Source organism: Corvus moneduloides, chromosome 1, assembly GCF_009650955.1.
Source record: "Corvus moneduloides isolate bCorMon1 chromosome 1, bCorMon1.pri, whole genome shotgun sequence".
NCBI classification, from domain to species: Eukaryota; Metazoa; Chordata; class Aves; order Passeriformes; family Corvidae; genus Corvus; species Corvus moneduloides.
In genome coordinates this window covers 35,407,489-35,434,923 of record NC_045476.1, presented here as the reverse complement: position 1 = coordinate 35,434,923, position 27,435 = coordinate 35,407,489, and the positions used below count along the sequence as shown (strand labels likewise).

General features: G+C 41.7%; 1 long non-coding RNA gene across 3 annotated transcripts in view; it reads right to left on the bottom strand.

Moving 5' to 3' along the window:
• Positions 1-2,448: 2,448 nt before the first annotated feature.
• LOC116442354 overlaps positions 2,449-27,435 on the bottom strand; it is a 67,483-nt gene continuing 42,496 nt past the window's right edge. For 2 of the 3 annotated variants that reach the window (XR_004239527.1, XR_004239526.1), the window contains 2 exons: positions 24,206-24,321; positions 2,449-19,810 (listed from right to left, as the gene is read on the bottom strand). This is a non-coding gene — a long non-coding RNA (uncharacterized LOC116442354). The remainder of the gene's footprint in view (positions 19,811-24,205; positions 24,322-27,435) is intronic. The other variant, XR_004239530.1, reaches the window with a different exon arrangement.

The following is a 27,435-nucleotide window of genomic DNA, read 5'->3' as shown; positions in this document are numbered from 1 at the left end:
CATTTTTAGCTGAGAGAAAACAGAAGGAAAATACAAACACACTCACCAAAGGGACTGCAGGGGCTGGTAAAGTCAGAAGGATCATAATGGGCCAAGCAATGGAAGGAGCTATGTGTTTTGGGCTAGAAATCTGCAGACCTCAGCTAGCTGCAAGTGCAGTACCTGGAACTATGACCTGTGTTGCTGTAGCAGCCTGAATTTTCATTGTGCTGGATGAGGAGTATACCACATCACCCACAGCACAGTAATTGACTCCGCCGTGAGAAGAAACAGGCTGTAACTTGTTGACCCTTGCACCTTGACCTTCAAAAGCTGTGGTTTTGTCTCCCACAGCCAAGCTGGATAGCAAAGTGCTAGATATCAGGTGCTCCTCCACACTCAGGTCCAAAATCAAGCACTCTTCTGGATCTTCACCTCAAACCACATCAGGTAGGTTGGGTTGCTTATCCTCCTCTGACTTATTTAAGCACGTGGTGGGCATTGCCCTTTCTTCATCTCTTGACTGTATTACATGCTCTGGTATTTCTTGATCAGAGCAATTTCTAAAATAATTTTTCCTCAGAGCAGTGTGCATTTGGAGTTATTCTTGATTATTTAACTTGTGAGACTTTGGAGAGCAGTTGTCAAAACTGACATAAGGCACTAAAATGGTGCACACACCTTGACATGATGCTGCAAAAAGAATGGTCTTCTTTCCATGCATGGTCCATGCACCATGTTCTCCAATCCAAGCTCATTTAAGTGCTTAATGTAGCCTAACAAACATCAGCTGGTTTTCAGTCACTTACTGAAAATTCAGCATCCAAGAAAAACTTTGGCTTTTCTGTACTCCATCCAAAAAAATCCTTAATTTTAATGAATGAACCAGTGAAATTCTTTGAATAACTACTGTATTAGCATCTTTAAGATGACAGTTGAGACCATAAAGAGCCATTCACATATTCTGGTAAACAGAAAAGAGCAAATTGCAGAGTTTGGGGTTTTTTTGAAGAGGGAAAGTACAATGAGGATGGCTTGTGTCACTCTGCTACTAAAATCTTATTTCTCAAGGTCTTGGCCTGAAAACATAAATTCTCCTTTAATCATTATGGGCTGGACCGAGACTAGTACTCCAAAACACTAACTAGGTTAGGTCCTTTGGTAAGCACAGTGTGATGTCTGACCAATAAGGTCATTGTAAAGGTAACAAGGTCAGTTGAGGATTCTGACAGTAAGAGCAACAGTTTCAGTATGAATGGGACTACCCAAACAAGTTGGCATGGAAGGAGAAGGGAAATGCCCCAGCTCACAGTAGGCCTTGGCAGCCTTTCCTCATGGCCGTGCCACAGTGGACAAGGCTGGGAGACACCATACACCTGGCCTCTGGGGCACTGCTGGCTCAGGAGGGGGACAAAGCTGGCATCCACAGCACGTTATCTGCAGTACATTTGACTGACGGGCGTCTGTCGTCAGTGGCTGAGCAGAGCAGCCACAAGCAGCCACAAGCCACAAGCAGCCACTGATCATCCTGCTCCAGGGACAGCTTGTCCAAAGCACCCATTAGCTTTGGCTCACTCTAAAGGCCAAGAAATTTGCTGCTGTGCTGCAGGCACAAGTTGTTGCCTCTCTGAGCTTAGTAAGGTGCTATCATAAACCACAAAATTAGGTGTCATGGTGGAAAGTGCTTTGCACAGCAGTCACATGGCAGTGTGCGGTAAGAATGGTGTGCTATATTAGCAAGAGAATCCAGGCAAAATCCACCTCAAGATGCTCAGGGCTAATTCCACTTACAAGAAGTCGTGTTTCTTTTGTCTCAACGCTGAAAATGCAAAGGCTTCCTCTCTTCCTTCCCACCAAGTTTGCCAGGAGCCAAGGCTATTGTTACCAGGGAGCGGTTGAAACCCCTGATGTACTGCAAGAATTGGAAGCGAAAGCCTGGTTTCAAATGCATTTTTGCAATGATTCAATCGGTATGGTTTGGGATGCTGTGGCTGTGCTTAATTTTATGGTCATATTACATGCTGATAGATCTTACTTTTTTTTTAAATTTCACTAACAGAAAGCATCAGTATCTTGCCCGTGAATTATCTAAACAGTTTCAGCTCTCTCGATAATGAAACATAAATCAGAGGGCAAGTTGATTAGTAGCATGCTTGTAAAATATTGCACATACGCCAGCACTGGTAAAAAAGAGTTCAAGCCAAATGTTATAGGCTTTGGCTTGTTGGCTTAAAACAAAACAGCTAGAACTACGTACATGTGAAGTGTTCATTATTCGTACCACAGCAGCACACACAGGTGGTAGCTATGAAGTAGGTCAGTATTTCATAGAAGACCGGCCCTACTTTATCTGGGGCTGAGAACAGGATGACTCAATAACAAGAAAGATTTTGAGGAAGTGACGACTGTTGGTAAAACTCCTCATCATCAGAAGTGAGACTCATCCATTTTATTACGAGCAGATTTAAGACTACACAAGCTTCAACAGGAAAAGGCTTAGAGTAATAGCAGTCCCTACAGAAAATCCCACCCATTATGTATATACCAATGCTGAATTAGAGAGCAACATGGTAGAATCACAATAATTCAAATAATGATGCAAACACAGCAACAGATCTGGTGTTACACATTATTATAAACAGAAGAGGTTTTTAATTGAGACCACAGTACAGAATTGTTCAGAAGCCACAAAATGGGTAGTATTAATGTTACAAAACCAGGTTCTTTGTAAGAGCCACCAGGCCTTTCTTTTCCTATATGGAATAAAAAAAGAAAAAAAAAATCAGCAGATAATATACCATTAAGTTGCTTGGTGGCTTTGTCTGACCAGAGATTTTGCCTTGAGCAAGTTTCCTGTGCAGTTGGGCACGTGATAGGCCTGCAGACAAAAGTGTTATGCTAGATACGGAGACCAGACTTGACTGATTAACACATATTACAATATAGAAGCAACTATTGAGGTGTTTGGAACGTGGCATGAGCAGCAGATTGATCAGCCTCCAAAACAAGCTGTAGATGATGTCCAGTTTCTGGTAAAAGTACGGTAGAGACATAGCAGGCAAACCTCAGAAGCCACTGAAAGCTTAAACCAACCAACCAAGAACAACCCATGGATTGAGGTAGTCAAGTTTCAATACTCCATGAAATTACTGAAGCAATAAAAAGGAAGCAAGTGAAAATAACATGTGCCACAGGTTAAAGTCTTAGGAAAAAGGTAGGTATGCCATAGCATGCAGTTCTGCTGCAGTAGGAGGGGACCTGCAGAGCAAAGCAGATGGTGGAGAGAACCCAGCTGCGTACTGCACTTGACTGAAGGGGTGCTTCAGCCTGGGACTCACCCACTTCCCCCAGGCTTAGAACCCATTAGCTGGAGCACATTGGTCACACATCCTCTGCTTTCCATCCACAAAGAAGAAACAAGGTTTGTGACCTCCAGGACTGCCTCACAACACAAACCAAAGCATGTTAAGTGGGGACGTGTGGGAGACAGACTTCAAAAGTGCTCCTGCCCTACAATGATACACTAACACAGGGTGGAGCCTTGTTTATCTAAAAGTATAACTGCATTGCAGAAATTTTCTATTCAAATTTTGTAACACGATATTTTTCATTCTGTGATGGAACTTCTTTTAGGGAGCGTACTACCACCAAAAAAAACCAATTAGCATGATGTTAATATCATGCCATGTGCTTCAACTTTTAGTCAGTCCTGAAGTGATCAGGCAGTTTTACTACACCTAGGGATCACTGGAGATCCCTTTCAACAGAAAATATTCTATCCTAGGCTTCATGACCATGCCTGAGTGCAATAATGTGGAGACAGCAGATTAGTGTCATTATGCCTCTCTCAGAAAAAAAAACTCCACTGAATAATTTGACTTCGGTATGTATGGGAGATGGACTGGTGCATGGACTGGTGTCCTGCAAGGTAGGACAGAGCAAGCTGCTGTAACACTATGCTGAATATAACAGCATGGATGCACATGTCCGAGATTCATCACCCAGAAATGTTAAAGCATTCTTTCTACCCACATGCACAGCGAAGTTTGCTCATCACGCTAACCAGGCTGCTCATGCTAGTTTACCATTTCCATGGCATCTTTGAACTACCACATAAGGAAATAATCTAGGACCAGCAGCAGGAAATATCTGTGATCACCTCCTAGTATGCAAAGTTATTCTACCCTCAACCAGCAGTTCCCCTCCCCATCTTTTTCTGAAGACAGATTGCTCCTTCTGAGTAAGAAGTAGATACCAAGATGCACTGAGTCAAATTTAGCCTTGTAGCCCATGGGTTCATGCAATGGGTTTGCAGACAACCATACAGCCTGTTGTTTCATATCAACTTCTATGGTTCGGGTAGATGCTATCAAAAAAGCTGTATGGTCACACCATTTTCTCTAAACAGACAGACTGTGACCACAACAAGAAGTCTAAATTCACAGCCATGAATTTCTGAAAATGAGACCATGCAAGCTATACTTAGTTCTCTTGCAAGTTTAACAGCAACTTGCTCATCCAGTGGCATAGAAAAGATGCAATGCTGAATTAAACTGCCTGGATGTCTCAGGTAAGGTGGTATTCTGTCATGCAGAGAGACACTATTTGTCTGTCACCCTTCGGGGTGGCTTATGGGTCACAGAGGATAGGTAGGTATTGATACTGGACTGTTCTGAAACCTCTTTCATAACACAGTGATGAAGGAAACTTGGTTAATGACAAAGGAAGACTTTCCTTTTATTATGGTTCCTTCTTGGCAAGGATCTCACTTCAATAAACACATTTTAAAATAATCACCACTGGTCAAGGACAAAGTGAATCTCTCAAGTCAATTTGACATAATTCTGTTTGATTTGAAGTTTATCTACTATTTGATAAATCGTGGCCTGTCATCCTTCAGGGGCGGCGGAAAACCAGGTCCTCAGTCCTTCACCCTCTCACCTTCTGGGCTCTCTGGACTTGAAATTTTGATTTGAGTCCCTTCCCAGATGGTATCAAAAAAGGCAAAAGCTTTTTTTTCTCATTCTTGATAGGCAAAGTCCCAGAAAAGTAATACATTAAACACTAACCTGTAGCTCCAGAAAAAAAACAGGACTAGTAGATATTTGCCAAAGCCTGAATTAGAGACCAGCGACTTGAGATAAGATAGGCAATCAGTTCTGACTCTGCCACTGCAGACTTCTGGTCTACTTGCAAGAGAAGACATGTCATCGTTTCTCTTGACAGTCCCCAGGATTTCAGGGAGAATGCCTAATAGTCACAGGAGAAAGAGGGAAATGAAAACAGGAGTCTTAAGGAAGAATGAGAGACTTTAGGAAAGAAGGTCTTAGCTTTATTTTTAACAGAGAGTCTACGACAGCGCTGAGTAAGGTTATATATGTTTGTGTATGTCATCATCCTTGGCCAGGAAGACTGAAACATAGTGATGTAACATAGATTTTGTTGTTGCATCAATCCCTTACATAAGTCACATTGCCAGAAGAGGTCTGAATAAAAAAGAAAGTCAGTTTATTCTTTGCACTGTTCAGTAGTTACTTGAATAACATGCATTTTTAAATTAGAATTTCTCCTTAATCTGCCTATTCCTCATAGACAAATAAATGGGCCATCTTACCACTGGAAACACGTTTTCCTAGACCCTTCATGCAGACAAAAAGTCATGTACTACATTGACTTTACAGCTTCTGTCAAGAAACAAAGGGATCGCAGCTATACATTCCACTTGGTGTTCAAACACTGAAGCAGTCAGAGCAAGGTGGTCAGTCCATGGGACTGGTTTCCTAGGCATGCTTCTGAGGCTCACATTAACCTTTCCAACACACTGGCAGCATGGCAGAACCCTGCACAGCAGGAGCCAAATGTGAGCACTGCAGACATGCAGCAGCTGCTTTTGCTGTCAGCTGTGGCAGGCTCTATTTCTTATGACTAGCTAGGGAGTAGGAGAGGAGAGGTGCTAGTCCATAAACAGTTATAAGCTGAGGGAAAACTCCCTTGATATTGTTTCTTTTCTGAAGTGTAAATTCTATACAAGCATGCGTCATTAAAGAAATCTTTTTTCTGCTGCAGTTTCTCAGGAGACTACAAAATACTTTGCACGCACATCTAGTTATATAGAAATGGTACCTTATTCCATCGGGGAGGAAAAAATGTTCTAGTAAGGAAGCACAGAAGTTTCACTTGCCCAGTTGTTCTTGACTGGTTGAGAGGGTGGTTGTTCTCAAAAACGTTCAACTACTATCACAGGTACCCAGAGAAATACAGTACTGCTCATCCATAGCCAGACTATTCCCTGGACTGGTACCAAAAATAGCAGATGAAAGTGGTTATGAATCATGGTTTGATGGAGAAGGGAAAAGGCAGAAGGGCTGTTGGAAGGACTACCTCCTGTCATGGTGCACAGTCCCTGTCACACAGAGTGTATGAGTTCTTATCTGGCTGTGTGGGCCCCCCCACTTTCCAGACTAATGCCCTCCCCAGTGCAAGTGTGGGCTGCTTCTATGACCTCTACTTATATGATGGCTCTGGCTGAGCCATTTGACACCAAACCCACTGCACATGTCCCCTGATTTCCTAGTACCTACCTCAGCCAACACTAATCAAATCGGAAATACTTCACAGGAGGGGTCTCCCTTCCTCCTCCAAATGAAACATCTCCTCCTGCTGTACACTCTCTCTTTAATTCTGATGCTATTCAGAATAGAAACTTAGGAAGATGATTATTGCAGTAGGGCCTCTTCCTTCTTTTCAGAGACAAACAAAATGAAAAGTTCAAAAGCCTCTTGCTTTTGGTCACAGCCTTCAGGCCAGTTTGCCAGGAGGCATATGTATGTACATTTGCATTTTATACAGCCTTTCTTCTTCCTTCCCTCAAAGTAGTTGTCTAAAGACCACACAGTATGCAGCATTTGGAAATTTCTTTCTTTTTTTTTTCCCCTCTGGAGCTCATTCTAAAGTACTTCCACAGATATTTTTCTTGCTTTGTGTTGCGTTTCCTCTGTAAGCTTTAAAAGACTTGGCAACACAACTTCCCTGGCTGGTATAAATACAGCTATAGATATTTTTAAATCACAAAAGCAAACCTTCCTACTCCCCCTCCCTCCTCCCCAAAAGCCATATCATGCAAGAATCTCTCTCCTCCTTCTGATGGAAGTAATTTCATTATTTTAAAAGCACTTATGCAACCAACAGAGGCGACACCATGTGTGTGTGCGTACACAAGCCTCCTCAGGAGTCAATATGATTGTGCCTTCTCCCTACTTTCTCCTTTCTCTATCCTTTATCAGTATTAATAATATTTTTTTTACATTTTAACCAGGTACAGGTTGATATCCACTGTATAGATCTTAAACATGCGTTTCCAATGTGCGGTGTTAAATCGAAGTAGGTTGATACATTTGGTGGAAAGGACACAGAGAATGCCCTTTTGATGAATTATACAAGTCCAGTTTAATCATGGAAGTTGCTTCCTTTCAACAGAGGATTTTAAAAACTGCCCCCTAACCAGCAGGTTAACTCTAAACATCTCCAGCCCCTGTGTGTGCTTGGGGATCTTCATTTATTGCAGAGCTTTCCCTTATTCTAAAACAAACTAACTGCAATGTCACTTCTTCCTAGTCTTTGGAAAACATATTTGTCAATTTTTGGTTCAAATTTAGAATCTCTCACATAACTTTGCTTGCTACTGAAGGTATCTATTTTCTTGTCCATGAATTTAATTTTTCTGAAATCTGCTTCTACTGATACATTTCCAACCAAAAAAAGGCATTTACCAATGCTATATATGCCTAGAAAGCCACCATAATAAACAGCTGAAGACAATGTTAACATAAACACAGTGAAACACCCCCAAAATTCTGAACCAGGGCAGCCTACCAGAAGGTCTGGACTGAGACAGTCATTCCAGATATAGTACTCCCATTTCAATACTTGGTCATCTCAGACAATCTATTTTCCCTCTCATCTCCTGAAAAGTTAAGCAGCCCAAGGCAGGAGAAGCTTTGGGAGTTTTTGACCCTTCTCAGTGACTTTTGTCAAGCAACAACCAACCCAATTTTGGAAATTATTTGTACAGCCTTTCTTCTGTTATAAAGAGTTGCACTTTCATGTACAGCTAAACAGGAATAGTGTGACAGGTAGAAAGGGAAAGTGTGGTATTCAGCAATCCCACCTTTGTCTGCTGGGCTATGGGGAGTATGAATTGTGCTGTCCTCTCTCCAAATGTCAGTAACTCCTAATCAAAACTCCTTCAGTGCCTGCAGAGCAGAAAGATCTCTGCCCATGGTGACAAAGATGGCAAATAAAGGGCTGCATAATAGGTCTTAGCATCCAGTGATATTTGAGCTTCTTCATACTTAGAAACTGAAAAGATAGCCTGAAGATGCCAGAGATACAAAATTAGGATTATACTGGGGTGTTAGAGAGGAAAAAATGTTTATTTAAGTATACTATTCCTCATGCAATTCCTGTTCTCAGATGTGTTCAGAAGCAATCTCCTGGAAGGGCTCTACCGAAGCCCCTGAAACCAAATCTCTCCCCCCTGGCTTTGTAGCCTGGAGTATGTGATCCTCACTAAGGGAGCTGAGTGATGTTTCTTCAGGAGCAAGGGCATTGGGGTTGTTGGTAGTTGCAGTAACCTTAAGAGTGAGACAAGAGCCTGTGACACAGTGGTCATTCAGCACACCCTAGCCCACACACTTCCCTGCTCATCTCACTGTGCACTTTAATGTGCATTAAGCGTTAGAAAGTCCTGTTGTACTCTGCTTTGCTGGCATCAGAGTTTCTACTTCAGCCAGATCTTCCCATCACTGGTGTTAATTGTCCATTTGTTTCCCCAAGTATCTGTACTCCCTCTCTCCCTGTAGACTGTTCTCCTACACCCAACATGTGTGTTCTGTATTTCCAGACACATCCTCGGAGCTGCCTTGGAACACATCTGAGTCTCCCAAGTGCCAGAGCACTGGAGGAGGCAGGGACCAGCAAAGGGCAGGTTTCTCCCAACATCAGGCTTATGTGGAAGGATCAGCCTTAGGAGACCAAAACTCAAGTTTGACTATAAGCAGAGCTGGTGCAGAGCTGAATCACAGGTACTAGAGTGTGCTTTTCCCCAAAATGCACACAGCTTCTCTGCTACAAAAAGAGCCATGGTTGCAGAGGACAAAGGAGGCTGTCAGCAGTTTAAAAGTCTTGCCATGCATCTTCTAACTTTTATTATTCAGTATGAATTCAAACAAGAATATTCTATTTTCATGGGAAACTGGATGTTTTTTAATTTTGTAAGACAAACAGAAGAAAGTCTCTACACACTTCTCTCTGTCATCAGCAAAAGAATTAGTGAGCACTTTTTACCCTGTCAAGGAAGAAATAAAAGATACCTCAAAACAGTGATGTCAATGCCACCTTTAAGTATAATTTACTCAATTTCTTTGCTTCAACTTATTTTTACCTAGCTCAATGTTTAGAGGAATGAATTTAGTATGCAGGTTACCTTACAAAGATTACAGAAGACACCTACAGATTGTACACTAACACCTTATTTTTCTTAACTCTTGTACTCCCCAGCAATATTTCTTTTGTTTATATGTTTGGTCAACTGCACAAGTAACACTGAAAAGAACCAAAAAAATTAGATGAGAAAATATTTCAGAAATCAGTCGTCAGCATGAGGTAAACTCCATTTGGAGAAATAGCAACAGAAGATCTGTGATGGACCTGCCAAGAAACAAACCTGTAGTAGATATCAAATATCACAAACCTTTACCAGGACTCCCATAAAGGCAGCACAAATATGGTGCTACTCCATGGGGCAAGTTCCTTTAAGGAAAATGAGCAATACTGTGCTGTTAGCTAATAGCATAGTACCGCTCATTTTCCAAAGGCATAGTTGGCAAAGGAAGACAAACTGTGGAATAAATGTCAAGAAGAGTAAGAACTGGGGAAGCGATGGCAAAACAAACATAAAAAACTGCCTCCAGATGTTCAAGCAGATCCCCTTTTCCTCTGATCAGAGTGGTGGAGCAAAACTGCAGCTGCTCTTGTGTCTGTTCAAGATTTATATTAAAAATGAAAGCATCAGCATTTGCCTGTCCTTCTTCAGGGTGTGCTAGAGTCACCCGGGCTCCAGCAGAATATAATCTGCACATGAAGGTTAACATGGTTGAATCAATCTGATCATGGATGAAAATTCAGCTGCTATCGATTCCCCGCTTACACTGATTGCCCTTCCCGGGTCAGAATGGAAGCCCATCCCATTGTTCAGTGAATACAGTATTCTGTTCACTACATCAATTACCCTGACCCCAGGAGGTCCAAAAGCCTCCCTGCTCACCCATTTACAGTGACAGCTGTCATGCTAATGAATCCACATTGACATTATAATTAAACCATTACACAAAGTGAGGCCTCACTCTCAGCTGTACAGCCAACACACACAAGGCCACTTTGGAGAGGCTGCCTATTAGAAAAGTAGTATAGCAAGAGGAGGTATCTGTCAAGTTTTAGAAGACGAAAAATGCAGGCAGAAGATGCAAACTTAGAGAGGTTAGAAAACAAGGACAGCTCTTGAAGGGACTTTTGTTTTCTTCTTTAGGGAGGCTTTTGCTAAAGTGGTTTCATGGCAGATTCCTGACAAGTCTCCTTTTGGAGTACATCTTATAGAAAAAGAAGCACTCTAGGACAATAACAAACTTCACAATCAGAGTCAGAAGCACAAAGATCCCCACACCCTCTTCACTCACCTCACCTGAGCTAGAGACCTCACACATCACAACCAGACCAAGGATAAAAAGCAAGCTGAATATACACCAGTTGATGTATACATATGACAATTGTCATATGTAGAGGAAGAGGCAGCTGCTAGGTACCACATACCCATTCTGCTTAACTGAGGCCCTGCTCCATAGGGGCACTGCAAACGTAGTCAAGTCATAATCTTCTTGGAGTTTCTTTACATAAGGTGCACCCTTTTCAACTTTGGCCACTGCTGACCAACAGTTTCCAAAGGTTTTTCTGTAGTAATGGATTGGGTGGATAGAGTTTCCTATCATGCAAAGGGCTCTTTGCAGACCAAAATGTAGGTAGAAGGAGAAGGCTTGAAGAGAAAAATATTGCTGTTTAGGAAAAGAAAAAATGCTCTTTTGCCCTATTCTGTGAGTACTGATCTTCCCAAGTAATACTTTACAGTTATACAGAAACCTATTACATAAAGCCTAGTAGTCACTGAAATATCTTGTTCTAAGGAAGTATGAATTACATATGTCCATCTAGATGGAAAGTATAACGTACAGAAGGCAGTGTTATCAGGAGTGCGGAGGTCATCAATTTGATAGTTTGAAGTCACACACTCTGGCCTGGACAAGACAAAAGGGTCCTTTACCCATATTTAGTTTACCAGGAGTCTCTCATTGGAGTCTGAGAGGATTTAAAAACTGTGTTTTGGGTTTTTAAAATTCAATGCATTCAAGTACAGGGATAAGCTCTGGGATGTTATTTCATGTTGCTATTTGGGAGTAAATACTCATATTTGAGTACTGAAAAACATTCAGTGTAATGTTTTATGTCAGGCTTTCAAACTTGGTAAATTTAAGGGCATGTCTGTCATTCAACAGAAGAGATCACCTGAACTTCATTTGAGGCCTTTGTGATCATCCTGAAGTGATTTCAGATCTATCAGAATGAAGAGGAATTAATGAGTTCCTGGGACTATGTAGAGGCCTCTGCATCTGTGTTGCAAATTTTTAGCAGAATTCAGCTTTCATGTAACCCAGCAATTCTAGGTGGCAGATGATTAAGCTATGAAGACTTGACTTCTCTGCCCCTTCAGGTCATTAAAAGTTCCCCAAAATGTACCTTGTTGGTTTCTAGTAACTAAGGAGGTTGTACAGCTTCTGCATGTACCACGTTAAATATGTTCCTCCCAAAACTCATGGCAAAGAGTCGGTTATACACACCATTCCTGTCCTTCCCCACCTCCCCCCCTAAAAAAAAGGCAAGCTGGACTTGTTTTTAATTACTCAGAAAGATAATTAATTCAAATTTTAAAATATAATAAAAATGTAATAACTTTTCCCTAGAAAATTCAGATGTTCTACAATAGATGGAGACATTCCAGTCATTTTCCCTATTGAAAGAGAGTACATGTCACACTTCCAGTTGTTTTTAGAGTTACCTTCTCCAACTGATAAGCCTGCATGTTTCTTTCCTCCTTTCATCCCCTCTCTACAGAAGATTACCCCACATCCTAAAGTGAAAAGTAGAAAGGAACAGACATAAAAGGCAGGTCATGGAGTTAAGCACTCACAAGTTGGGAAGTGCCAAAACCATGGCTACCCTGTGACCCTTAAATCAGCCCATGGGTGGTGAACATACCGTGTGTTCAGTTCTGTTACCTTGCACAGATCCCATTCAGTGCACAAAGACTATGCCCAGCTATGCAGCAGCCATCAGTAGAAGAACAATGGCAAATTCTTATAAATCACAGGAAGACCCAAGGAAGCACACACTGGGAATATCATATGGCATCATGTGGTCTTCCACATAAATGATCAGAAGAGCTAAAGTCTTAAATCCCCCATTATCATATTAAACCAGTCCAAAGCAAACATTTAGTACTGAAAGGGGATATAACCTGGTGAAGTTATGGGCAGTTGGACTTTGATCAACAATTTCAGCAGCAGGTTACACTTCTGGTCCTACTTATAACACTGCATGAACAGAACAAGACCTTAGAAATTTATTTTATTTTTTGCTTTTAAATGAGATTAGCTCCTTTGCCATCCCTAGGGCTGTGCAAGTCTACAGAAGTTGAAGACTGCCTGTAATGTATGTTGTGTTATTCTGGTTTCCTAAACTGTACTTCGAATGATGGATGGGAGGCTGAGGCAGCTGATAACAATGTTAAATGGTGAGAGACCAAATATGCACCAGTAGCTCAGCTAAAATTATGTAGCTGGCATAGAGCTGGGCTTGGGTTGAGAAACAGATGAAGTGTCCTGAGAGTGTGTCAGGCCTGGAGTCCTTGAAATGTGGTTTTCTTCGGCAAAACATCTTTCTCTTGGGGGATGGTGCAGAGGGAAGAGTGTGACTTTTAAAAACCACGAACGTGAAGATTTCTAATCAAGGATACAGTCAATACAGTAACTGCGATATTAAAGAGATCAAGGATACAGGCTGCTGGGATCAGCTTGCTCCTTCTGAAAGGGGAAGGTGCACAGATAGGGAGGGCATCTGCACTTCTTGTGCTACTTTCTTGTGCCCAGGACAGGTCCACCTATATGCTTCATCATTAGTTTAGATCTTCTTAAACGACTTAACATTTTTACAGTGGGATTCTTCTCTTCCATGGTCTGCATACTGCACCTCAAGGAGCACAGTTAGGTCCAGTTATTCTCTTTTGAAGTTAGTCTTGCTCTGATAAATCTATGGGATCTGTGGTGCCTGTCCTCTGATGTAACAATTTGCTAAAGTAATCCCAAATCCACAAGTATTGACAGACCATAACATTAATGTTTTCCCCATCAGAACCTTTCTACATGTGGATAAAATCCAAAACATTTTTGCCGAGACAAGTACTTACAAGTGCTGGAACACTGGCTAAAAAGAGTTTCCCCTCTGCCTTGGTATATTTAGCAAATTCTAATGGTAGAAGAGACATCAGTGACTGAGACAACGTGGAGTTCTGCTGTGAAATAGCTGGTCTCAGCTGAAGCAAGACAACTTGAACTGAAAGGCAAAGTTATATGGAGTGAAGACTTATCAGGCCTCCAGGATAAGATACTTCAGAAAATAAATCTAAGCATTAGTTTGTATGCTTGCTTTTCTGTTCTTAATATTTTAAGAACTAAAGTTATTCAAACACAGCATTTACTATTTCCTCATGTTTACAGAATAGCTGAGGCCTCCAGACATTTCTGAACTATGACCAGTCAATGATGTTTGGATTTGGGCATTCAGTCAAGACAGAGGCAGAGAAGGGGGCAAAGAAGTCAGTAAGTCAAAAACCTAATTTTTGCATTTCAGTATTTTTCCTCTATTCATCTGTGTCAGTCTTAACAATGAGGAGAGCTGCTTTTCGGTGGTCTGTCCCTTTTTACTGATGGGTCCTGAAGATCCCCCCAGTGTAATCCCTACTGCCTGAAATTTTACAAGATCCCCACAGCTCTTCAATTACCTTCGTTGGCCTGTCAAGACTCCAGCATCTCAAATTCAGTTAGCTGGTGTTTGGACCTCTGCCAAGGGCCAGCCTTTGCTCCTAATGACAGCCAGCTGAGGGGACACTGAGAGGGGCTGAATTCAATTTGCAAGCCCTCTAATCTGATTAGGGGAGCAGGGTTTTTATTTTCTCCGAAGTTTGCAGTAGCCAGGATGAATGATGGCCAAAGGATGAGCTGTCAACATCAACAAAGACTTGGAGACAAAAGAAAAAAAATGAGGGGGTATAAAAAATTTTTTTAAGAAGAGAAACACGTCTGCTGTGATTGACAGCAGAGCGAGCTGTTGAGTGAATTGTTCAGGTGACAATGTTGTGTTTGCAGAGTGTCACTCTGTGTGGGCTGTTAAAGCAGGAATGGATCCAGCTACCAGGCAGATGTCAAATTCCAAGTAGAGCTTTTCTTTTTTTTTCTAAATAGATCCAGTGTCCGGCCTCTAATAAATATTGCACTGTTCTCCCATTTGGGTCTGAAATATGTAATACTTTCTCTGTTTTCTACTTTATGATACTCTATTACAACTACTCAGCTGCAACAAAAACTTGTTCTATAGGCACACATGCTACATTTTTATTCTTCCACATATGAGCATTTTGTCTTCTTGAACGGACTTGAGAATCACTCTGCTAAAGGCAGGTATCACTTCACATTAAAGCACTTTCCTCAAGCATGCAGGTTTTATTTTATTCACTTCATAATACAATTATGACAGTCCAAAACTGCTTTCTCACTATGATTTTCCTAATGTTTGAACACCTTGCACACTCAGTTAATCTCTATTTTTTGTATCACCAGAACACGAGCCTGGAGGAAGACAGTGGAGCAATGGCAATTCTGCAGGCTCTGCTCCTCTTCTCACAACACCTACTGACTCTGCACACATTTATTTCTACTCACTTAAGTCGGATCCTGAGGATAATTATTTAAAGAAAAAGCATTCTCTGATGAACAGGTACAGAGCAGGCTTAGACACCAATCCAGTAAAAAAGGCCCATAACAAAACACAAGAGATTTCCATTTAGACAGTTTTTGTGGTCTAGAATCCATCTCATAAACCATGACCAAAGCAAACACATTTGGAGAAAGAGATGCTAAGGGAGAACCCTGATTCCAGATCTGACCCTGAAGTATCACAGTAACCTTGACTTGGATAGTGGAGTGACACCAATATGTTTCACAGCCCTACAAAGGTCATGATGACTTTAGCTATCCATGGGAACCCCTGAGAAGGATACATTTTTCAGAGAGAGGGCTTGTGAGACTTCCAAGTGGAAAGATAAGATTCTGCCAGCCCCTCATAGCACCCCCAAGGCAACATAATGCTTAGCAAAAAACCTGGCTCAAGTGACCCATAACACCACGTTTTCTCATCACTCTGTAATATCCACCACAAAAATTCACTCTCATCCTATGAGCACATCAACTGGCAGAGCAGCATGAAGTGGCAATTTTGAGTATCAGACTTGAGAAGAGAATCTGAAGTACCAGCAAGGTAGGAATCAAGTCACCACCACCACAGCTTCACCTGAGATTAGGAAGACAGGCATGGTCTCAGAGATGACCAGGCAGGAGCTGGTCATGTCCCAAGAGCTGTGCACCAGTCACAGGAGGAAGGGAACCCAACATTGCTCAGGCAAGCAGCACTATAGTCTTGTGAAGGGGCACAAAGCTGTTGCATCATTTGCCTTAGTGTCTGAAGGTCTGAAACAGGGATTGGTTTTGAGACGTTTTAAAGGTGCTTCAAAAAGAGAAACAAGCAGAAGAACCAAGGAGTGAATATGATAGAGAAGGGGCTGTTGTTGAAACCACAAAGAAGCAGAGAGGATTAAAACAAAAATGGTAGTAATTCTCCTCCTATTCTCCCACAAGCTATATCAGGAGTTGTGCACAGACTGCCCTTCTAGCAGGAATCTCTCTTTGTTAGCAATCTTGACTCACTTGCCATGCTGAAATATTTCAGTGCACTCACCTCAGGTAAGACTTCCCTTAACTTCATAATTTGGTGATGGAGAGCTGATGAAGGGGTGTCTTTCAGCCATGTGCAGAGCTCTGCAATCTCCTGTGCTCGAGAGTGGAGACCTAGCATTTGGGAAGTAGCTTGTCATCTCATCAAGAATGTGCTTTCTGCCTGTGCCCATATTCAAAGCCTCTGCAAAAATAAATTAATGCTCACAAATGTTCAGCTGGAACATATTAGCTTGTCTGCAAAGATCCTTGATGGTCCCTTGCTCCAACCTCCCTCAGTTCTTGTGTTCAACTGGATTAGGCTGTCTCCACAGAGCATCCCAGGGCTAAAGGGCCAAGTGAAATGCTTGTTGCAATTATTCTTTTCTCTTGTCTATCTGAGGTCTCCGTGGAGCCAGACAGGAGAGCTGACAGCAGCTGCCTGTGTTGTGCCCTCTGCTTTCCTTGATAATGCTCTGGCAGAGAAGAATGAGAGCAGCCTGACAAAGCTGCAAAGGGGTGAATAAGCAGAGAAGAGGAAGGAGACATGAAAATGAAGCTCAGATGAATGAGGAAAGCAAGTAGGAAAGGAGATACAGAAGCAGATATGGACACACAGGCAGGAAGAGTGGCAGCTGGGAAGAGCAATTTTGGAACAGGAGGCAAAAAGAGAAGACACACTGGCCTTCTGGAGCCTGGAGTCAGCACAGAGGATGCCCTTTGCAGTCTAATAGCAATAACAGAGCTCTGACCTCTTATAAGTTACATCTTGAGCTTAGCTAGTGCAAGAACCACGATCCTATTTTACTATTCTTGATATGTTGCAAATGTTACATGGGTAAGAAATTACAACCCAAATATCACGGTAGTGGAAAGGAAAGGCTGTAAAACCAAACACCCCAGTGTCAGAAAGTGGCAGAATTAGTCACTGATGTCTTTTAACCTAAGCTTGTACAACAAAACTGTCACCTGTGTTTGTTATTTGCTTTTTATTTTTATTGAGAATAAACGGACCAGTATGAATGCCTTGCCTTTTCATTGGCATGCATCCATTCAAAAGCATTAAATTATAGAACATATCATCCTATCAGTAACACTACAAGCGAGAAGCCAAGTGTGCATTCCATATTCTAGATCTCTCTTTATAGTCTAATAAGACTCCGAAAAGCCAAGCCAGACAACAAATGGAGATGGAAAAGGCAAAAGCACTGAACATCCTAAAAAGCCTATGGATGACAAAACTTCAAATGATGGCGCATGTGTTTACATCTTATTTGTGGTCATTAATGCAGTTACACCATGGGAACATTTGGCCCATTATTCATGATATCCAGAAGATGAAGAAGGGTAACACACTTAATTGAAACCCTTGTCAAAATGAAAAATTAATTATCCCTCAAAGATTCTCTGTCAAACTGTCTCTTTCTATTTGCTGCGCAAGGGTAATATCAGCAAAATCAGCTCTGCAAGTCCATGCTACCAAGAAGCACACATTATGTTATGTACAAGTAATGAAGGCAGGAGCCAAGTCAAGAATTCTGCTATGAAGAACACTTTCCTCAGACAATGCCTACTCCAAAAACAAACCTGCTTTTAGCAGGGTTTTGGATAAACATCAGGCATTGCAGCTCAAGCATGGCTGTCTCAACTCAAGAGAAGAGTTTCTGAGAAGAAGAAAGGATCATCACCCAACTACAGAATGGTCCAACAGTCTGGACACTCTACCAGATAAGGAAAACTGGGGCTCTGCTTTGAGTAAAAGCAACAAAATTCTGTGATGAAAGAAAGGACCAGGAGGTCATTGCCTGTTTTGGATTCCTGCTGCCTCTGCAAACAGTCCAGAGATCCTCCAGGGGAACAGAAACTAAGGACAGGGACTTCCACATTTGAAAAACTACTGAGGAATGGTAATCATTTTATGTCCATCCCTCTTCTTAACCAGGAAAGCAACAGCAGCCCAGGCAGGACTCACACACCTCCAACTCTGTGACTCCTTTTCCAAAAGGATGGACAAGGAAAACTAAACAGAGCACTTTGATAGAAGGCACAGATAACAGGACAGTGGCCATCTGCCCAGACCCAATCAGAAACATTCATTCCGTTTCTAAGTCTCCCTCAAGCAAAGGCCTACAGTTTCCATTTACCCAGATACTTGCTTTCTCCCCTGCCAAGCACTAACCCTGAGACAGAAAGAGCAAAGTCTCAAGTGCGTGTTAAAGGCCCCAGTCTACCAAACCTAGAGCAGAGAAAGACCCCTGGCTTTTTTCACTTTGCGCCACATTATCACAGAAAGGTGGATTAGAAGTTATCTCAGCTCTGCTTTCTCTCAGAGCTCCTTGGCAACACAGCCACCAAGATATAAATATGCACACACAAAAATTTGCAGCAGGAGTATGTGCACACACACAAGCCAATAGGCAAAAGCATTTCAAGGCATGGGGCTGATATGGCCAGGAAGGCAAAAGACTTCATGAATTTCTGGAAAGAAGGGAATATATTATCCTCTTCTTGAAATTTAGCTTTTTTTTAGGGTAAAAAAAAAAACAACCCCACCTCAGAAAATAAATAACTTCACACTTGTCCTATCTACCACCAGCAAGCTTCACACAGATTGCAAGGGATCAGCAGAAGTTTCAGGCCTCCATTGTACAAAATATAACTTAAGAAGACTTAATTTGACTGAAGTAAGGTTGAAAAAGGCCCAACTTAAACTGAGTATTCATAAGCACACTAATTAGAGGGCTGTAGGCAAGACAGCTTCCCATTGCTGAGTGCAGCCGGAATGTAGCATTTCATGGACAACTTATTTACTTTTCTAGACTTAGGTGGCCATTAGCATTTGCACCAAGAATAGTAACACAGTGGTGTTACAATTTCTGTTCAGCTGTGATAACAGCACAGAAGGACAACATACACCAGGTGTGTACACAATAAACCACAGTGTCCCATGCAAGCAGGAGCCCAGCAAACCTACTGCTGTCACTCATGCTGCTCCTATCCAAAAGGGTCAAATGGACCCACCACACCAACTTCCTGTGCATAGCAAGTGCCAGATACCTCGCTATCCAGCTCTACAGAGTACCAAAAGCTGTTCTCAGCAAAGGCTAAGACAAAGGCTGCTCACCACAAGCTTCTTATAGCCTTGTTTTCTTCCAGGCCAGCATTTATGCAGGGAGGGCCTTCCCCATCTCTTTGGATGGGAGATTTCCTACAGGTGATGGGTATTGATGCAGACATGTGGAGCAGAAACTCCTCCTGGGTCAGGTGGGACACGGGTTTGGCAGGGCATTTTGGTAAATTCTAGCTCACAGCTGTCCTCAGACACAGAGGAATCTCTATTTACTTCCTAATAAAGCAGCACCAGGTTGGGAGCAGAAGCAATCATGTCAAGAAAGCAGTGATGGGAACGTTTTTGGGCTTGCGCAAGCTCTTCCCTTGCAGCAGATAACAAGAAATTTTTTATTGTTACAGCTGCTTCTGTATCATTTTCTTTCTTTCCGTGTATGCAAAATGCATATTGAATGTTGTGCAATAAGATGAAGAAACATTTATTCTGAGATGTCTGTATAAGTTGTTCTTATGCCCAGAGCACAGTCAGTTGTGATCCAGATTCTGGAAACCTTTCTGTGACTCAGCTTCATCATTGTGAGCAGTGTTTCTCAAGTCCACATGGCTCCTGTAGTCTGCAAGGAAAGATCAAATATAAGAGTTTGCAGTGGAACATGGGAGTACTGCAAGTGGAAGACGTTCTTCAGGAAACCTAGGTTCCAGGAGGGCAGAGATAGGGAAAATATCACTGATTCTGGTCTACTGACAGAGTTTTTAGAGAAGAAAATTTCAAATAGAACCAAATTTATTGTGAAACACAGGAACTCTTGGCCGATCTCTCGAAAAAATGTACAAATCCCCAAATTTCTCTACTTTATGATTTCTTTTCTCTGTACAACTTTAGAAACCTCCATTAATTCCAAACTTTGAATGTAGTATTTGAATCCAGGCATTAATATTGATTTTTAATTTGATATGAAAGAGGACAATTTTTTGGGAAAAAAATCATTTCCCTGCCTGTGCAGCCATGCCAAAGGTATATGTATCTACTCCTGGATGTTTTTTAGGCAGCCTTTTAGACCATCATCCATCTCCTGAACTGCCATTCCCAAATGCTATTACTTCCCTCTAACAAGTCTCTTTTCGGTCCTCTTGGTCCCTGGGGTCTCAGTCAACATCTGGCTGGGTGAGAAGCCCAGCAGTCCCTTCTGGTTTGTTTTCTGGCAGCTGATATCCCAAGGAGTTAATACTTCATCATGAAAGAAGATCAGACTCTTCCCCTAAAGTGATTCTCATTAGTGAACTGCTGTATCACGGTCCTTTTATGTTTAATCTCCTAAATTAGTTCAAATAATGACTCTACTGCCAAGAAAGTTTACAAAAGAGTATCATTTTAAATAAATACACACAAAGTAGTGACTAAGTGCACTTCAAACCTGCATTTGCTCACCCCAACAGGCTACAGTCAAAGGGCTATACAGGGATGTCACACCACCACTGCCACTAATTCTGTCCTACACAAGGGAAAGGAGGGCTCCAAGCTTTGGGAAATCCCTGACTGTCATTTGGGGCAATAGTTCCTCATATCTCCTGGTATTAATATCCAGGCATTAGTAAAGAGCTGTTAAATAGTTCATTTCTAGGAAAGCTATAGGTTAGATATCTAAATCTCATCTTCCTTTAAACTCTTACGAAAAGTAGAATACATTTACATGATCATCTACAAAGGCAGAATGATTTGTATAAACTAGGTACTACTGCTTTTTCTTAAAATAGCAGTTACTGACAAAGTGGCACTTTTTTTGTCTGTGTTTTGTACATAAATCTTGGAGTTAAGCCATTTTCAATAGCATGCTTTCCTTACAAATCAGGCATTAAGCAACAATGAATTCTTTCAGGAAATACTCTTTGTTCAGTTAAACAAGTCATCTTCCAAAAGCTCTGAAATTACTTGGTATTTTGAAAGGTGTTCATTCCATGGTATTAATTAAAGATACTCTTGCCTTTCTGCAGGTCTTTGCTTTGATTTTTTTTGTAAATCTAGAAAAGCAGATAATTACATAAAATTTTCACATAACGTTTCAACAAAGAAACTAACATTTCCAGTTTTAATGTCTTCTTTGAACAGTTAAAATGTTTTCTCTTCAGGGAATCAGAATTAATACCCTGAGACTTCTTTCAAGGAAAAAAAAATTAACAAATAAAATGAAATAGGGAAAAAATTGTTTTCATATGTTTTTACTCTTGTCTCCAAGACTAATGCTGGAAAACCACAAGAAGGTAAGGGAAAGAAGAACTTACCACAGTCTAAATTATCTTCATTTTCCTGTGGGACCAAAGAGAAAACAACCAAATGTTCTATATGGGGATTTTTCTAATGAAAACTCCTGTAAGCTCTACTATGTCTAGTTCAGGGTAGGGTCTCTGTATCTCATTATTACCATTTTGAATATTGAAAGTCTCCAGAAGTGATCAAGGTTAATTTTCTATGTGTGGCAAGACCTCCCCAATTACTGAAGAAAATATGATTGTTTTTACATTCTGTAGAATTGGACTCACTTATAAGTTTGACCTGTTTCTTTTTCAAACAGGAGACACTTTTTTCCTAAGGAATTTTTAGAAATATATTTTAATTACCATGGTGCAACACAGAGCATTGAGGCCTGGATCGTACAAAACACTCCATGGGAGAGGATGTAGAGTCCCTCAGTATCTTGGTGGAACATCTTTGCCCTTCGGAATAGCCCTGCCCAGGTGTCCATGCACAAGAGCAAGAAGCAGGACACAGCTCTTATATCCTGTGTTTAAAGTCTAGAAAGATGAGCATGGATTCAGAAGAAACCCAAAACTTATCTCAGTAATACCATGGATTTTAAGGGTAGCTGTTACCCTGTGGATTTACTTGATTTTTATTGAAATTCTAATGCTGAAAACATTAGGAATCCTATTTGTTGTCTCCTAAGCACTCCTTCCAGACTCAAAGGAAAGGTCAAGGTTATTATTTCTTATAATCCATAATGAGAAATTTTCAGATATTGGCAATGATGCTTTGATCATTTTTTGTGACACCTTAAGCCCAACAACTGTGTGTTGTTTTCCAGGCAAGGATAGTGAATAAACCCCTTAGTCTGAGTACCTGCCACCTGGGTCAGGGAATGCACTTCCTCCTAAACAGAAACGTACACATATATGTACATAAATAAGAGAGAGGGGGCGAGACAATTTCTCAGCTACTCTCAGAAGAAAGCTCTTTCGTGATGAAAATTTTACTTAAGAAAAGCTCCTAAATCAATTGCTCCCAGGCGAGAAGGGGAGGAGGGAGGACGAAGAGGGCTGCATTTCCCCCGATCAGCAGTTTTCCATTGCCCTCCCCTGCTTCCTTCCCTCTCCATCAGCAGGTTGCAGACAGCGTCTGGAGTCTGAAAAAAAGCTGACCCCACGGCAGGACACCTCCAGGTGCTTGAATGGGCAGTGAAGGCCTTGGCTGATGATGCCAAAATGTAGTCCTGGTCCCTTTCCACCACATTGCTTTCCAGCAGAGTGAGAGCAGGGCTCCCATATCAGTATAGCATACCAGAGACTTAGAGGGGCTTACCAGGCTGCTCTGTTTAGGGGATAAAAGATGGGAGCTTGGCAGGAATAAACATGTCACTCGGGAAGCCTGCTCCACGGGGCCTGATTTCCCTCTCGCGTCAGCTCCCTGCTGGCGCAGCTCCCCAGATGCTACAGCACTAATCCTGATTTATGCTGAATTTCGGCAGGCGCAGGACCAGCCCCTGTGTAGCTCCCAGGCACACTGCTCCCCCTTGTCTGGGTGCTCACTGGCACTCTGGGGGAGGGAAAACGTGTCGTCCTTGTGCTAGCAGAAACAAAATGGGTAACTTAAGCAATTTTCTACCCTCTCGGGTGGGAGCACATTGCTTTGCACATGTTGGGGAAGCACTGTTTAACACTGCTGGGACTCAACACATATGGCAGGGAGCCTGGCGATCTCAGTGCTCACTGGGATGGGGAACCAGGGGGTAAACTCTACACCTCTGCTGCTTCCCCTGAGGTTAGGTTAGAAAAATCAGCTGTGATTTCAAAGTTAGAAATATCTACAGGGCACACTCTTCAGTGAGCGGACACCTGACACTTTCTGTCAGTGGGGCGGCTCATGGCGACTGCACCATCCCTGAGAGATACACGTCGTCTTGTGAGTGAGTGGAGGACTGCTTACAGGCCTTCCTGATGGGAGTACTGGGAGAAGTAGGTCATTTATTTATGGTGGCTCTGAGATATCAGAATGTCGAGCTGGCCCTTAGTGGTAAGTTTTTTTTCAAATCACTAGTTTTCCATTTTAAAAGGGAAGGCTGGCACCACTGTTTCCATGTTTTTTCTCACACATCTCTTGGCTTTTTGGTCTTTCTCAAAAGGTAAAAGTGGGGGAAAAAAATCCTCAAGGCTTTACAAAGGGTCTTAGTGGGCTTTCCAAAGATAGCTGCTCAGCAAGGCTATGTGCAACAGGCTGGGATAGCTGAGCACATATGAACACTTCATCCCACCATCTCCATCACACAATGCACAGATCAGGATCTCCCCCAAACCTCAATGGGAAGTCCATCAAAGACAAATCTCTCTTGGAGTTTGTTTTGGAGGTAAGTTATCACTTTTCCCCTTTCCCTCCCCTTCCCTCTGCTCAGTCATGGCAGAAAGATTCCACTTGAGCCCACACTACCCAAGAAACTGCAGGGTCCCTCGCAGATGTTTGGTAACACATCAGCAGCATGGCCCAACACAATGTAATGAAATTCCCCCCAATCTCCCCCAGACATTACCTAATTGATAAAGTGGCCGCCCTGCGCCACATCAGCTCCCTCCCCAGCTCGTGCGACACAGCCGGGCTCTGTTCCCTTTCGCCATGACCTCATGCCGGCACTCGCCGCCCATGCATCATGCTGCCGGCAAGCTTCCTCTTCCACACCAGATAAACACGACTGAGACAAACTCCCTCAGCAATACAAGAAAAAAAAATTAAAATAACTCCTAACCTTTCTGAAGCTCCTGCCCTGGACTCTTGTTCCTGGTGAGAGCTGCTGGCCAGGAGATTCCATGTAGAGCTGCTAGCCTACTGCTGTTTGCTGGCAAAATCCAGAGAGGGAAAAGACTAAGAAATGCAAAGGTTTCTGTTATAACTTCCAGACACGAATACCAAATACTTATACAAGTGTGCATGTATAGGTGGAGTTTCCATGGGGTCAGGCTCACTGGCAAAAATCTGGCACAACTTGGTTGATGGGGCTGTGGCTAAGTTTGCACTGAGTTTTATTTACTGGGTAGTGCACCTAAAGCAGAACTGGAAAACCAAGTTGTGCATAGGGGAAAATCTATGCAAGCAGGTTTAGCAGCAAAAAAAGCCATTTTCTTTAATTTTTTTGTTATTAACTTCTAATTTGAGATTTCTTCCCAACAGCGTCCCCTCAATATATAGTCTACAATATCTTTTTGTAGTGTCATCTCCCCTGTGACCTGAAAGCTGAATTCAGTTATCCTTCACTGACTAGTCTATAGATCTGTCATGGAAAAGACAGATGTTAATTCCCTATCATCCTTATCATCCTTACCCATGGTGGGTCTTAGTAAAGTTTTCACACAAATGGAGTTACTGAAACTTGCAACCATACATTAACCAAAATTATCCATAAAACCCTGTGGAATTTAGCTAATAAGATCAGAAAAAAATGGATCCAAATAGCTGAAAAATTTTCTGAATTACATATTTTACAAAAATAATTTTAAGGGGTTTTTTTTAAAAATTGTTTCCATTTAAAACAAAATTTTGTTTCCAAGTCACTCTTTCAATTATAAAATAATGCCCCCCAAAATTATGCAAAGATCACCTGAAGAACCTGTGTTTGTGCATGTGTGCACATACCCACACACACATAAAAGCAGAGAAAGAGAAAATTAGAACCCACAAAGAACATTATCTCCATTTAATTTAAGTTAAAGCTAATCCTGAAAATTTTTTCATTCTGTTTTCTCAGTTCACATATCAAACAAAAGATACAGAGATCAACTACTATCCTGATGCTTGTGTACAATATCCTTTATTCCTGCCATGATGAAAACTCCACAATGAGCATTCAGGCTCTGAAGACTAAATCAGTATTTCTGAAAGACAGGAAATTGTAAATTTTTGAGCCTAAAAGCAAAAAAAAAAAAAAAGAATCCTAACAGGTTTTCTTCTATTAATGCCTATCATGCAATTAATGTCCATGCATTTACTACAGGCACTAACTGTCACACACGTAATACAGGACACTGTGGGGTTTTGTGGGATGTTTAAAGAAGTGGTTGTTCAGTTGCCATAACATTCCTCATCCCACCATTTCTCTGGCTGCAGGGAACAAAGGGCTGTGAAGTCCCCTAATATGAAAACACCATCAGGAAGAGCACCACATCTGCTTGCATCCTAAATCTCTTGGCATTGTTCTCTCCCACTGCAAGAACTCAGAGCAGATCAGATAGATACAAACAAGATCTTATTTTCCTTCTCTCTCTCACTCATGGAGAACATGTCCATAACTCCACCAAGAATAAACAACCCCACAGCTAATCTTCCCACTCCTTGGGACGGTTTGTTGAAATTAGTGAAAGGATGTAGACGTTGCGCAGACTGCTCGATAAGAGTTATAAGCACTGTTTTGTTATTACTAAAGAGAGCAGCATAACTTTGCTGTCTCCAATGACTTTAAAACACAACATTCTTCCTCACGTCTATCTCCCTACCTACTCTATCTATGTTAAATATAAGCATAAGTAAGCATGGGGATGTGCATATGGAAGGAAAATAAATGGCTTCCAAGGGGAGGGTGTTTTGCTTATTGTATACATTTTTTGAGGATGTGGCAATATAAACCACAAACTCAAAAATGGGAATAACTCAGAAAGCACCACCAGAACTGAAAAACCCTCAAGCAAACAGCAGATCTTGTGGTTATGGTTATTTTCCTTGAAATACCAGTATGGATACCAGTAAGGAAATACACGTATCCATTAGCAACATGCATCTAGGATCAGATGTAACAAATGGTACGGATAATTTTACCTCGATTCTTCCCAGGTACCACTGATGCTAAATTCAGCCTACTGATTTGGTAAATCAGCCTAAACTTATTTGGTAGTTTAACTCAAATATTAGCTAAAAGGTAACACCAGCAGCAGAGTACCAGCAGCGCTGATTTAGGACTGAGAAATCAATGTCTGTTGGGGCAGGTGCTCCATTGCACCCCACTGCTGAGGGCGCTATCGGTGCCAACGGTGGGTGCTGGGTGTGCGAGCACTGGCATGATCCATTTTCTGCAGCTGCCTGGGGAGTGAGATACGTGACATGTATTTAGGCTGCAGCTGCGCTGAGGCAGACCAAGAGACTGTCTCTACATTTCGTATCAACCCAAGCGCCGCAGGATCCCTGACTGAGGCTCCTTGGATCTGCAGCAACAGATAACAGGCTGTCGTCATCCCTGTCGGCTAGAATAGATGTAAGTGGAAAAATCCTTCGGATAATGTTGATCTGGCACTTGCTGAATGTGCAGGGAAGGTAGAAAGATGGAGAGCAGTGACTAACAACAGGGGGAGATAAAAGTAGGATTTTCCACATCTGATTTCACAGACTCCTGATGACCTTTTTCTTTGCCATTGGCCTCTGCTTTTGCTACATTTATTTATACTCTGAAGAGGCAACTTCTCTGATATCATTTGTTCTTCAACCAAACAGCATCTAAAAAGGGACTTCATGCTGTTGTTAAAATTACTGTTTAATTAAGCACCAATTCATTAAAATAGCTTTATTAACTGTGTTATGTTTTTGGAAATAACTTTGGGCACAGGTGATTCCAATTTAGTTTTAGGCTAATTCAACACCAAATCTAACTCCTATACCGTTGAATTTACAAATATCAATCTGTAACATAAAAGTGAAAATGACATAATGATGTTTGGGAGAAATGTATCTGAATGGCAAAATATTTGGAGTGAAAATCAAGCAGTAACTTATCTGCCTTCAAAATCCAAAATGTATAATTAATGGAGTGTGTGCAAATTTGTAGTGGCTGTTATTCTTTCAGACATATAAAATTACTGAAAAATACATATCATTCCGTCCAGCAGAGCAGTTGCAAAAATATTGCAGTGCAGTCTTTATAACCACACACTTCTGTGTGGTTTTTGCTGGTATGGAAGTGTGGCAGCTGGACAGGAGACACTGTGTACTTCAGTG